At 42.0% G+C, this 13,856-nt stretch overlaps 1 protein-coding gene across 3 annotated transcripts in view; it reads right to left on the bottom strand.

Annotated features, from left to right (window-relative positions):
- Positions 1-13,856, bottom strand: part of MAP3K21 (mitogen-activated protein kinase kinase kinase 21) — a 75,061-nt gene that overhangs the window by 7,066 nt on the left and 54,139 nt on the right. Inside the window, exon 12 of one of the 3 annotated variants that reach the window (XM_067025702.1) lies at positions 7,465-7,481. The exons of the other annotated variants lie outside the window; for them this stretch is intronic. The gene's annotated coding sequence lies outside the window, so the exon portion shown is untranslated. Of the gene's footprint in view, positions 1-7,464; positions 7,482-13,856 lie in introns of those variants that run through there. 3 annotated transcript variants of the gene reach the window in all.

Genomic DNA, 13,856 nt, shown 5'->3' on the forward strand with positions numbered 1-13,856 from the left:
TCCTGACTGTGGCTGGAAGTGCCACCTTTATGAGTCCTTCCCTTTGAATTATGCGTGTTCTCACTAATAATTATTTTTTTAAAAAAATAAATTTATTTTATTTATTTTTGGCTGCGCTGGGTCTTCGTTGCTGTGCACGGGCTTTCTCTAGTTGCGGCGAGCGGGGGGTACTCTTTCGTTGCGGTGTGTGGGCTTCTCACTGCAGTGGCTTCTCTTGTTGTGGAGCTCGGGCTCTAGGCGCACGGGCTTTAGTAGTTGTGGCTCGCGGGCTCTAGAGCGCAGGCTCAGCAGTTGTGGCACACGGGCTTAGGTGCTCCGCGGCATGTGGGATCTTCCCGGACCAGGTCTGGAACCCGTGTCCCCTGTATTGGCAGGCAGATTCTTATCCACTGCGCCACCAGGGAAGTCCTCTAAAAATTACTTTTTAAAATCCAGAATCTCCCTGGAAAATGACAAAGCTAAGCTTGATTTCATTTTATTTTTTATTTATTTATTTATTTATTTTTTCGGTATGCGGGCCTCTCACTGTTGTGGCCTCTCCCGTTGTGGAGCACAGGCTCCGGACGCGCAGGCCTAGCGGCCATGGCTCACGGGCTTAGTTGCTCCGCGGCATGTGGGATCTTCCCGGACCAGGGCACGAACCCGTGTCTCCTGCATCGGCAGGCGGATTCTCAACCACTGCACCACCAGGGAAGCCCCTTGATTTCATTTTAAATCAAGAGACTGAGTTAAGACTCATTTATTAACTGCTTTCCTCCAGGAATGAAGAGATTTGCTAGGTGGTTTCACAGGCTCTCTGGGACAGAGGTGGAAAGTTAGTAAGTAAAACACACACACGCAACAAACTTCACAGACTCTACTGTGTGCCCAGAGCCAATATTGAGAGTGTCCCTGTGACACACCCCCATGACGACTTTGATATTTGTTTCCCACTGCCCTCTGAAGCACCTGTGCCTTCTTGGGGTTCACAGAAGTGTTATTCTCCGGATGCTACAAATATGACTCATGTAGGCCCTTTCCAAGAATATTTAGCTCTCAGCTGGTTTCACAGGATATCTTTCTGTTGTTCAGACTTCTAAGAAATAGGACACCAAGTGACTTCCCTTTTTACTCCTGTGTCTCGGGAACCGGCGCTCAGGAGGGACAGGCAGGGCTCTGTGATGTTCTGGGGGCACGTGAACTGGAGAATGGGCCTGTCTCCATCGGGGAGGCCGTTTGCTTCCCACCAGGCCTGGCATGCAAGAGAGAGAATACAGGTGTTTAAAAAAGAGATGTTATCTATTATAAAATGGACCGTTTTGATATCAGGTGGCCTCACAGAATGAATTTGAGAGCCTTCCCAGCTCTTCAGTTTTGGGGAATAGTTTGAGAAGGGAAGGATAGCTATTAGTTTTTTTCTTCATATGTTTGGCAGAATTCCCCTATGAAACCACCAGGTTCTGGACTTTTGCTTGCTGGGACTTTTTTTTTTTAATTACAAATTCAATTTCACTACTCGTGATAGGTCCATTCAGATTGTCTATTTCTTCCTGATTCAGTCTTGGAAGGTTGTAATGTTTCTAGAAATTTGTCCATTTCTTCTAGGTTGTCCAATTTGTTGGCAAATAACTGTTTGTAGTAGTCTCTTATTACTTTTTGCTTTTATGTGATATCAGTTGTTATTTCTCTTCTTTTATTTCTTATTTTGTTTATTTGGGTCCTCTCTCTTTTTTCCTTGATGAGCCTGGCTAGATGTTTATCAGTCTTGTTTACTTTTTCAAAAAAGCCAGCTCTTGGTTTCACTGATCTTTTCTATTATATTTTTTGGTCTCTATTTTATTTATTTCCTCTCTGATATTTATTATTTCCTTCCTTCTGTTGATGTTGGGCTTTATTTATTTATTCGAATTCCTTTGTTAGAAAGGAATTACATTAAGTTGTTTTTTTGAAATTTTTCTTGTTTCTTGAGGTAGGTCTCTATTGCTATAAACTTCCCTTTTAGAACTGCTTTTGCTGCATCTTATAGATTTTGGAAAGTTGTGTTTCCATTTTCATCTGTCTTGAGGTATTTTCTTATTTCCTCTTTGATTTCTTCATTGACCCATTGTTTATTCAGCAGCATGTTGTTTAGTGTCCATGTGTTTGTTTCCTATTTTTATTTCTATAATTGATTTCCAGTTTCATACCATTGTGGCTGGGGAAAAATGCTTGATATATTTTCTATCCTCTTAAATTTGTCAAGAGTTATTTTGTGGCCCAGCATGTGATCTACCCTGGAGAATGTTCCATGTGCACTTGAAAAAATGTGTATTCTGCTGTTGCTTTTGGATGGAATGTCTCTCTCTATATATATATATATGTAAACACACACACATTTGGTCTAATGTGTTACGTAAGACCAAATTTTCCTTCTGGATTTTCTGTCTGGATGATCTGTCCATTGTAAATGGAAATTTCTAAGTACCTAGAGGTACCCAGTAATATAGAAATTTGTTTTAGTAGCAACAGTTTTGTGGATTATTGCTCTTATTAGCCTCTGCTAACTCTTTAAATTGCCTATGTTAAAGACCATAGGCAATACAGACAAGAGTATAGAGACAGGGGTTATTAGTGACTTTGCACACTTGAAGGCTTTCAGGAGTTCTTACATCTTCTTTGAGGAAAAGAAGTCTTTTCCCATTTAAAAGTATTATGTTCTCTCTCTCTCTCTTCCTTTCTGTATTTAAATTGGAATAAATCTTCATTCTAAAACTATTTTGTGAATTTTATCCCATCACTTGAGCCAGTTGGAGCCTAGGGAATGATAAATCCCAACTTGACATTTCTTTGTGTGAATGTTCTTCTTGTATCTTTCAACCTTGCATATGATTATCTTCCCCAGCCTCCTCAATAGGCTCTTCACTGCCAGCAAAGACACAACCAGATTCTCTAACATTATGGGTAATAGCCTGATAAACACCCAGAGATGGTTCTTCCACAAATGACAGCACCTCATGAGGCTCTGGCAAGAGATATTTTTGGTGATGCTGTTTTTAGGAAAATGCCTCCTGTGGTAACTTACTAGTATGAAGAAAATCAACAGAAAGCCTTCATACGTCATGGCAATTTTCAGATGACTAATTAGATTTTGAAATTTAAAGAAAAATAACCACTTTTGTTCATGCCTTTAACTACATGCTTAAAGCAATTTCAAAACGCCTTCAACTAAAGATCTAATTGTAGTTGTGCACAATTAGTCATCACTAGAGAACCTTTCCATTATTATTCTTTTCTCCAGGTAATTGATTTGAACTACTTGAGTTCATATGCTTGAATAGTGTCGTGAATGGATAGAAGCTTGGGAAAATTTTTGGCCCAAGAGTCAAGGAGCAGGAAAGACTGGGAAATATACTGTTTGAGCAATTTAGTAAACAAAACAGTTGAGAAAGAATTCTGTGTTGGATATTATGTGTTGCAGCCAGCAGCATTCCGACTCCTTCCTATAGTCTCTCCTGTCTTACAGCAGCTAGATGCCTGGGAATTGTATTCTCTAGGCTTCTTGATAGGAAGGTTTTAAATATAATTTTACCAATGAGGTTGACTCACGCTAGCTTTAGGAATTAGAAGGGAGTTAGAACCCATTCCACTTTGTCCATCAGAAGCTGTGGAAATACGGGTTCTGAATAAGATCAGTGTCTTTGAGATACCTGATCAACTCTGTCTCTTGGACATGGGCAGAGGCTTTCTGCAGATTTCTGACTGAAAGGTGACAGAAGTTATGCCCTGGCTGTAACCAAGCCTGCAATGGTGGACCTGAAAGATTGTGTAGATCCCCAACTTTTAATTCTCCTGTCCTTCCAACAGTTTTGTAAGCACCTAATTCCCTATATTAAATCCCTTTCTACTCGAAACACTTACAGTCGTTTATGTTCCTCCCTCATCCCGACAGAGATCTTATTTAAATTATTTTCAAGGGTCAAACGTTAGCACCTCTTTTAAAGATTATTTATCATACATTATTGGGACTTCCCTAGTGGAGCAGTTGTTAAGAATCCGCCTGTCAATGCAGGGGACATGGCTTCGAGCCCTGGTCCGGGAAGATCCCACATGCTGCAGAGCAATTAAGCCCGCATGCCACAACTACTGAGCCCACATGCCACAACTACTGAAGCCCACATGCATACAGTCCATGCTCCACAAGAGAAACCACCGCAATGAGAAGCCCACGCACCACAACGAAGAGTAGCCCCCGCTCACCACAGCTAGAGAAAGCCCATGCGCTGCAACGAAGACCCAACGCAGCCAATAATAAATAAATTTATTTTAAAAAAAAATAAAGAATATTCGTCATACATTATTAGAAGACAATCTAAACTGTTTGGAAATAATTTCATGCTGTTTGCTCTTATAAACCAGATGTCTTACTTACAAAAATTAAGCCCTTTTCTATCATTTAACTTGGTGGTTCATCACAGAATTAACTTCTCCAAGAATTCCTTCCTGACTGGTTGGATCCCTATTTGCTAAGGATGATTAAGTTTAAAGCAGTGATTCCCAAAAGGGGAAGGGAGATTTTGCCACACACCCCCCCCGCCCTGCCCCACCAGAAGATACCTGGAGACATTTTTGGTTGTCAAATTGTGGGAGAGTGTGCTATTGGCTTTAATGGTACTGCTAAACATCCTACAATGAACAGGATGACCCCCAGCAAAGACTTATCAGACCCAGAATGTCAATTGTACTGAAGCTGAAAAATCCTAGTTTAAACAAAGGATAACTTCCTGCAATTATACTCCTATTGATTCTAAGCTAGGACTCTCCCATTGATTTTTTACTATACCCTCCAAATGATTCATTTCCTTCTTGCTTTGCATCTGATAAAACTCAGTACTTTGGCTCCCTCTGATTCCCACAAAGTCTGTTCCTTATCCATTTAGCCTTTCCTCTTGTGGAGACCTAGTTCCCACCAGGTATTCCATGGCCCATGACTGCATGTTTCCTTGAGACTTGCTAATTGGGTGTGGGCAGCTGTCGTGGTAATCCACATGGACAAGACAGAAGGAGAACTTCTTCATTAATTTCTGTGTACAGGATCATGGAATTACAGGAGGGAATCTTAGAGAATGTCTAAACATACATTCTCCCTAGGTATGAGGAAACTGAAGCTCAGAGAGGGAAATGTACTCCTCCAGAGCTATATATTTCAAGATTGCTAAAATTCTATTTGATAGCATTCACAGGACTTATAAAAGCTCTCATCTTATTCCAAGACAGAATGTTCCTCAATAGAAGACTTAACCAAAGATGGAAGAAATAGTCTACTCAATGCCAAGTCTACTTGGGACCTCCCAAGATCATTTATGCTCCCAACACATTTTAACTCAGGATTAATCCAGCTTTGAGAGGGAGGTTTTCCATACTCTTTGGGTTAAATACAACTATCACCTCAGGACAGAATGACAGAGAGCGTGCGTTAGCTCTGAAAGCTCACCATGCCCAATTCAGACTGTGCTGTTCCTTCTCCAAGGACATCTGTAAGAACTCATTAGTTAACATTGCTCCTGCTTGAGTTTCAGTCTTGTTGACTATATATATATATAATGGAAACAACTTAAACACCTAAGAGGGGGAAAGAGATAAAAATAAGTTTTAATATATCAATATGATGATCAGATTCGCTGGCATGAAAAATATTTTTGCAGAAGAATATTTATTGGCATGGAAAAATATCCATAATATATTCAATGTAAAAGGAAAACAGATGTTCAAAGGACATGTAGTATGATCCCAATTTTGATCTAAAACAGTATGTATACTATGGGAAAAAAATATAGGAAGAAGATGAACCCAAAACATCAACAAGTAGTTATCTCTGAGTATTGTGATTACAGGTGAGGTTTTTCCTCCTCTGCACTTTTCAGAACTTTGCAAATTTCCTGAAAGGAAACTTGTAATTTTAAAGGAACCTTTTATTGGCCATGTTGGCACAGAAGAGGCCAAAAGAATAAGGACTGAAAAGGGATACAGACCTTTGCAATCCAGAGGTCACTGATTTCCTTCAAGGCTGCAGTTTCTGTGGGGAGGGGAGAAGCCAGATTTGTAAGGGATCCAAAAGCCAGCAATTAAGAAGTGGGAGAGCGACCGCAGACCACAGATACCTAAGAGAGAAGTTGAAATAGGGAAAAGGAAGATGACTGCCAGAGATGGCGTTAGGGTCCAATAAGATGACAAATTTTATTTTATTTTATTTTAATTTATTTTTTATTTTATTTTATCTTTCTAAGAGGCAACACAAGATTCACTCATTTTTTTCTTTCTTATTTTTAAGATAGAAAAGGATCCTGTATTAGTCAAGATTCTTCAGAGAAACAGAGCCAGTAGAATATATATGTATATATTCTATCTACCTACCTATATCTATCTATCTATCTATCATCATCTATCTATTGAGAGAAACAACCAGGATAATGTTTGACCAAATATCTGGGCACTTTGTGACCCAATCAGGCTGATGCATATAACATTAACCATTGCAGACTCAACAGATAGAAAGAAACTGAATGTGAAAAGGAAGGACCTGACTGATTGCGCAAAGTCCTGAGAGGGAAGGGGAATCACAGGGTGAGAAGTGAGGGTGAGACTGTTCAGAGGAAGTCTTCACAGAGATAAACAGAGCACAGAGAGGCAAGCTAGGGCACCTTCAAGGAAAATAAGTAGTTTTCAAGCTTCAGAATGAAAAATGTCATTATTATTTTTAAAAATAAATTTATTTTGGCCACGTTGGGTCTTCGTTGCACATGGGCTTTCTCTAGTTGAGGCAAGTGGGGGCTACTCTTCGTTGCGGTGCGTGGGCTTCTCATTGCGGTGGCTTCTCTTGCTGCAGAGCACAGGCTCTAGGCACATGGGCTTCAGCAGTTGCAGTGTGCAGGCTCAGTAGTTGTGGCTCATGGGCTCTAGAGAGCAGGCTCAGTAGTTGTGGTGCATGGGCTTAGTTGCTCTGCGGCATGTGGGATCTTCCCAGACCAGGGCTCGAACCCGTGTCTCCTGCATTGGCAGGTGGATTCTTAACCACTGCACCACCAGGGCAGTCCCAAAAAGTGTCCTTATTTTTAGAGATGTGAACTCACTAAATTCATTTCTATTAAGTATGAAAGAAATGATTTTTTTAACAATTCATTTGCAAATCGGCTATCACAACCACAAATTAACTGTTACATTTCTTAACTGTATTCAGTCTCTGAAAATGCTAAAGAAGAAGAAATGAATTATCCGTTTCCTTGAGGCTGTCTTAGATTGTCATTTTCTTTAAATTTTATTTTACTTCAATGTATTTATTTAATGAAATATCATTTAAAGGAGAAGCCTGAGTGTTCTGTTGAAATTCATCCCTAGAGCAGACCCAGAGTTCACAAATTATGACTCCAGCTTCGTGACTATTGTTACCACGGGGAAAGTTAATACGTACAAAGGATCTTCAAAGATGAGAAAATCCTTTATTTGGGTGGAGCAACTCTGAAGCATTCCTATGCAAGAGAGAAGTTCATCAGCAAGATGATCTTATAGAATCCTATCAAATTATACACATAGAATATAGCTGAACATTTTGTGCCAAACCTGCAGAATCTCTTTAGCAATTTACCTTACTATCTACTAGCCTATAAATATCTAGAATCACTTTAAGACTCCTGCTGCAGCTAATGGGATATCCTGAACATCTATTTTTCTGAAGAGAATAATTTTGTCACATTTGAACACTTGACCCAAGTTATAAACGTAAGTATAACTCACTCCTGCATGTGTATGTTGTCCAGATTTTTCTCTGGTCATCCCAGTTCATCAGATATAGCCTTGCAAATGTGCTTGCATTTGCCAGAGTAAAACACACTCAAGCTGGCTTAAGTGAAAAGGGAATACATTGGATCACACAACTGAAAATTCTTGCTGTAGGGCTAACTTCAGACGTGGTTAGATTCAGACCTCCAACGACATAGTCAGGACTGTGTTATGTTTATACCTTGGCTCTGCTTACACTGAGTGTAGAATTCTGTGTTCAGTGTCTAATGATGGTGGGACACCTAGTACTCGAGACATTTGATTCAATCCTGCCTATGCTGGAGATACACATTTGGAGATTTGACCTAGCTTACAGCTCTGAAGCCCCTTGCTTGTCTCCCTCTTTGGAACAGATGTATAAAAAAAATCACTTTAGGGCTCCCCTGGTGGCGCAGTGGTTGAGAGTCCACCTGCCGATGCAGGGGACACGGGTTCGTGCCCCGGTCCGGGAAGATCCCACAAGCCGCGGAGCAGCTGGGCCCGTGAGCCATGGCCGCTGAGCCTGAGCGTCCAGAGCCTGTGCTCTCCAACGGGAGAGGCCACAACAGTGAGAGGCCCATGTACCGCAAAAAAAAAAAAAAGAAAAAAAGAAAAAATGATCACTTTATAAAGATCATCCTTGTATAGCACAGGGAGCTATAGTCAATGTCCTGTGACAAACCATAATGGAAAAGAATATGAAAAAATATACATATAATAATATATGTATAACTGGCTCACTTTGCTCTACAGAAGAAATTAACATAACATTGTAAATCAACTGCACTTCAATAAAATATAAAAAAAGTGAAGATCATCTTCTTGTTCCTCTGTAACTGTTGCTGGAAAATCATTTTCCTTCTCTCTCCTCATTTTTCTAATACTTTCTCAAATCACATCCATTATTTTTCCTTTTTTTCCTAAGGGTATAAATTTGACTGTAATTCTTCAAGTAACCAAGCTAGGTTGGTGGTCCTTGTCTTGTGAAATAATATGTATATAGTACCATCTAGTGTCCAGAAAGCAGAAAACCCAAAGCAAGCAAGGCAAACAGGATGCTTCAATTTTTGAAACAGCTGAGTTTGGGCAATATACAGATTGGAGGAAAAATTATGACCAACTCCATTGATTTGACTCATATTTACACCTCTAGAAATAATGACCTGTTCCAGAGAAAAAGGCCTGGTTTATTGAAAAATTCAATACTTATTAAACCAGAAAACGTAGAGATTTTTCTAGTTTTAGAGCTGTCCCGCAACCAAGTCACATGATCAAACTTACTTTAAAAAAATGTATTCTTGTAGGGGAATCTGTTTTTCTTTTTTCTTTCCTTTATTTTTGGGTGCATTGGGTCTTTGTTGCTGCACGCAGGCTTTCTCTAGTCGCGGTGAGCAGGGGGGGCTACTCTTCTTTGCGGTTCCTGGGCTTCTCATCGCGGTGACTTCTCTTGTTGCGGAGCACAGGCTCCAGGTGTGAGGGCTTCCATAGTTGTGGCACACGGGCTCGGTAGTTGTGGCTCACAGGCTTAGTTGCTCTGTGGCACGTGGGATCTTCCTGGACCAGGGCTCGAACCCACGTCCCCTGCATTGGCAGGTGGATTCTTAACCACTGCGCCACCAGGGAAGCCCTCTTTTTCAAATAACATGTTTTCCTACAGACTTATGTAATAACATTGGGTATGTATTTCCTGTGGAAAACATTCCTTAATAGACTAAGTTAAAACTTCCTGGAGAGACAATGCTCCAGAAGGAGAAAACTACCTCCTAGGTACATGTCCTCGTCAGCAGTCTGTTTCTGGCTATCTCTACAGATGTGCTCTGGGGCTTTCTCCTGCTACTAAACAAACAGTGCCAGGATGCCCTGACACCAGGAGGGAAATGACATCGCAGACACAGGTCCACACGCCACTGGTAAGGGAGTGGCAAGACGCTAGATGGCCACTGAGGTTAGAAAATTAACCAGTATGTCTAAGATCAGATAATGGCAAAATATAATATTAGTTCCCTGTCCTCTGGTTTTAGGCATGCAGAACCATGTCTGGTTTGTGCCTTTATGCTGTATCTTCCTTCACACTGTAGCAAAGCACAGAAAGGAGGAAGAGTAATGAGTAGGGGCGTGCTCTAGGCCATGGTCATGCTCATTCCTTTGACTCCTTTGGCCCCCTTGGGATTTCCCAGGGTGGCGGAACTCTATAGGGCTGCTCCTTTGAATAAAATTGATGAGCATCCGCTTCCAGTTAGGAGGGAAATAAGCGCTGATAGCTCTAGGGAATGGAGTAATTCTGAGACAATATTAGCCCAAAAAGTTTAGCTTTATGTTCTTAAAAAAAGTTTTTAGTATTTAGTTCTTTAAAAGTTGTTATTGGGCTTCCCTGGTGGTGCAGTGGTTAAGAATCCACATGCCAACGCAGGGGACATGGGATCGAGCCCTGGTCCGGGAAGATCCCACATGCCGCGGAGCAACTAAGCCCGTGCACCACAACTACTGAGCCCACGTGCCACAACTACTGAAGCCCGCGCACCTAAAGCCCATGCTCCGCAACAAGAGAAGCCACCACAATGAGAAGCCCGTGCACCACAAAGAAGTGTAGTCTCTGCTTGCTGCAACTAGAGAAAGCCCACGCACAGCAATGAAGACCCAACATAGCCAAAAATAAATAAATTAAATAAATAAATTTAAAAAAATTGTTATGGATTAAGGGAAGATAATTTGGGGAGTTGATGTGATCTTCTACTGCCTTGTACTCTTCTGGGTGCTTCTTACCTAGGTGAGCCATCCGTCCTCTTTCCATCACCTTCTGCATTTCTCACTCTTTCCCAGAGAGCCTTCTTCAGGTTTCTTCTCTTTGCATTCCTCATCTGACCCATCCAGCATCTTTAACTATCACCAGAATTCGAATGACCACAGAATCTCTGTCCAACTCCAACCTCTGCCTCAAATTTCACCTCCACCTGACCGCTGAATGTCTCTAGAATTTCCCATCACTCAGAACTGCAAACTTTGCCTCCCCCCGCCACCAAACCCTCATTTTATCTAAGCACCAATTTTCCTCTCAGTGTTTTATTTCTGATTGACCCACAGCTTCCCAATCGGGTAACTCTTCTGTCCTAACTGACCTCTAGCTCTTTTTTGCCAGTTGTCCCTGATTTGGAGATTGTAATCTTCATTTCTTGGGCTTCCTTTCCTCATTATTCTTGCTGTAAGATCTGGTAACATCAGTGTCTCTAGTCCCCTCTCGGTTTTACACATCACCATCATATTCAATATTTGGAAGCATTTTCTAGTCTGTTATGGAACAAATTGCGTTGCCTCCATCCCCCGCCTAGATTTGTATGTTGGAAGCTGTATGATCAGGCCCCCAAGATGGCTGTACTCTTGCTGTCTGTCCATCTCGTACGCGACCAGTCCCTACCTTGCCCACACCTACTCACCGGACTGACCTTACCTCTTCATCATAGAGCCTAATCGGTGAATGCCTATACACCTGCCCGCTGCTCCAGCTAGTATCATTCTGATCATTAGATAATGATAGTTTATCAAAGGGAAGTCATCTGCCCCTGTTACTGGCAATCTCCCCCTCCCCCCCCGGGGGGGCGCAAGACTGCTGCAGTGTCCTGCCCGCCAGCTGCTGCATATGGTGTGGCATCGCTCCAGGACCTTCCTTCAGACGTGTAAGATGCCCCACATCCATTAAGCCATGGATGTCTCCGTCTCTCACTTCCGGGCTCTTTCTTCAGTCTTGAGGCTGGGCAAGTACAGGCTTGCAGGCCAACGGGTGCAGAAGCCTAATACCCGGTATCTCAGAATGTGACTGTGTTTGGAGATAGTCTTTGCAGAGGTAATCCAGTTAACATGAGTCATTGGAGTGGGCTCTAATCCAATATGATTGTGTCCTTACTAGAGGAGGAAATTGGGAAAAAAGACATGTACACAGGGAAGGCTACAGGAAGACACAGGAAGAAGATCTACAAGCCAAGGGGTGAGGCCTCAGAAGAGACCGACCCTGCCAACACCTGGGTCTCAGGATTCTGCCTCTAGACAGCCTTCAGCTGCAGCATCAACTCTTCCCTGGGTCTCCAGCCTGCCAGCCCACCCTGCAGAATTAGAACTTGCCAGCCCCTATGGTCGTGTGAAACAATTCCTTAAAATCAACCCCCCTCTCTCTCAAATACATGTATGCACATCCTATTTGTTTTGGTTCCCTGGAGAACACTGACTAGTATACACTACAAATTAAAACCTGTAATTGTTTTTTTTAATGCCAGTTTCAGTGCCAGATCTTTAGACTAGTAATCCAAGTTCTTCACAATAATATCCCCAAAGTCCCATTCCAACTATAGTTTATATTACTTTCTTTCAATTATCCTTTGATCAACATGTTAACAATAACATTTGTTGAAGAAACAACTATTTAACATTTAAGAAACATTATTTCCTGTGGTCTAAATGCATAGACTGGACTCAGACTGGATTCAAATCCAGAAATTGACTTGATTTCTCTAAGTTTCAGTTTCTTCATCTGTAAAATGGGAATAATTCATCCGATTATTCTATAACTAGTTATTGAACAACTATGTGTGACACAAATGAATTCATGATGTTTTTTTAAAAGCTTTCTATTTTTAAAAATTATTTATTTTTTAAAAAAAATTTATTTTTTTTTGGTTGCGTTGGGTCTTTGTTGCTGCATAGGGGTTTTTCTCTAGTTGTGATGAGCGGGGGCTACTCTTTGTTGCAGTGCACAGGCTTCTCTCATTGCGGTGGTTTCTCTTGTTGTAGAGCACAGGCTCTAGGCGCATGGGCTTCAGTAGTTGTGGCGCACAGGCTCAGTAGTTGTGGCACACGGGCTCAGTTGCTCTGTGGCATGTGGAATCTTCCCGGACCAGGGCTTGAACCCGTGTCCCCTGCATTGGCAGGTGGATTCTTAACCACTGCACCACCAGGGAATCCTCCATGATGTTGCTACTTTAAAGCCTAGTCAGTGGAGGCCTCCACCTCCCAGGTGCTGGTGCTGTTTACTAAGAAGAGGACTAGAGAAGAGCAAATTTAGGGAAGGAGGTGAATCACGAGTTTTATTTGGACTGTGTTCAGGATGAAATCCCTCTTAAATATCCAAGAGGAGATGATAAGTAAGCAGCAGGATATGTACAAATGGAGCTCTAAGATTAGGACGGGGCTAGAGATAGAAAATTGAGAGTGATTTGCCTTGAAATGCATTTAGAGCCATGAGGTAAACAACATGAATTTAGATGTGTGGTGTTACATAAGCCGATAGGAGAGAATGCTTCAGGAGTTAGTAAGCAGCTTTGCAAAATATTAAAGAGGTTCCATTATGGGATGGCTGCATGAGGAGCTCTGAGGACCCACTCCTCAAGGAAATAAGCACAACTGCTGAAAGCTATCTTAAAATTTTTTTTCTTTTTAAGTCTCTGGAAATTGTCTTAAGGGCATACAGCAAATAACAAAATATTTATTCAAAAAGAATATACTAAATCTTGCTAAGAACAGTTGAACCTGGCATTTGAGCTATGACCTGCTCCCTCCTGCCAACTCTTCCACCCTGACCGAGCTCAGCTTGACAGAAGCTCCATTCCGATCAGGTTTGGCCAAAAACATAGGACTCCCCCCACTTCCCCCTGTCCCCAATCAGCTCCCAATCAAGGGAAAAGCTATTTCACTGGCAGGCACAGGACAGCAGCGTTTCTCATCCCCTCCAACTCTATATTTAAGAGGCTAAGTTCCTGGGAGTGTGCCTGAGAGGTCAAGGGCTCCTTACTCCATCCAGCCGCCCCACACAGGGTGGAGGCTCTCCACCAGTGAGAATGCTGGCTTCTTACACGCCCTCACACCAGTGCACTTGGAGGGCAGAGGTTCTATCTACTCCGCGAGAAGCAAGCCAGGGAGACTACAAGTTACCACGCCACCCAGGGCCCAGAGTATGGCCCAGATATACTGCCCAGAGCAAGACGCATTACACAAGAACAGAACTACAAAGCTTTCATCAAAGGAACTGACTTTATCTGAAACAGAGTGTGGGGAAGTTCAAGCCTAGGGGAACTCTCAAAAAAACCCACACCTCTTTTTTT

Source organism: Kogia breviceps, chromosome 2 (assembly GCF_026419965.1).
Source record: "Kogia breviceps isolate mKogBre1 chromosome 2, mKogBre1 haplotype 1, whole genome shotgun sequence".
Lineage (NCBI taxonomy): Eukaryota > Metazoa > Chordata > Mammalia > Artiodactyla > Physeteridae > Kogia > Kogia breviceps.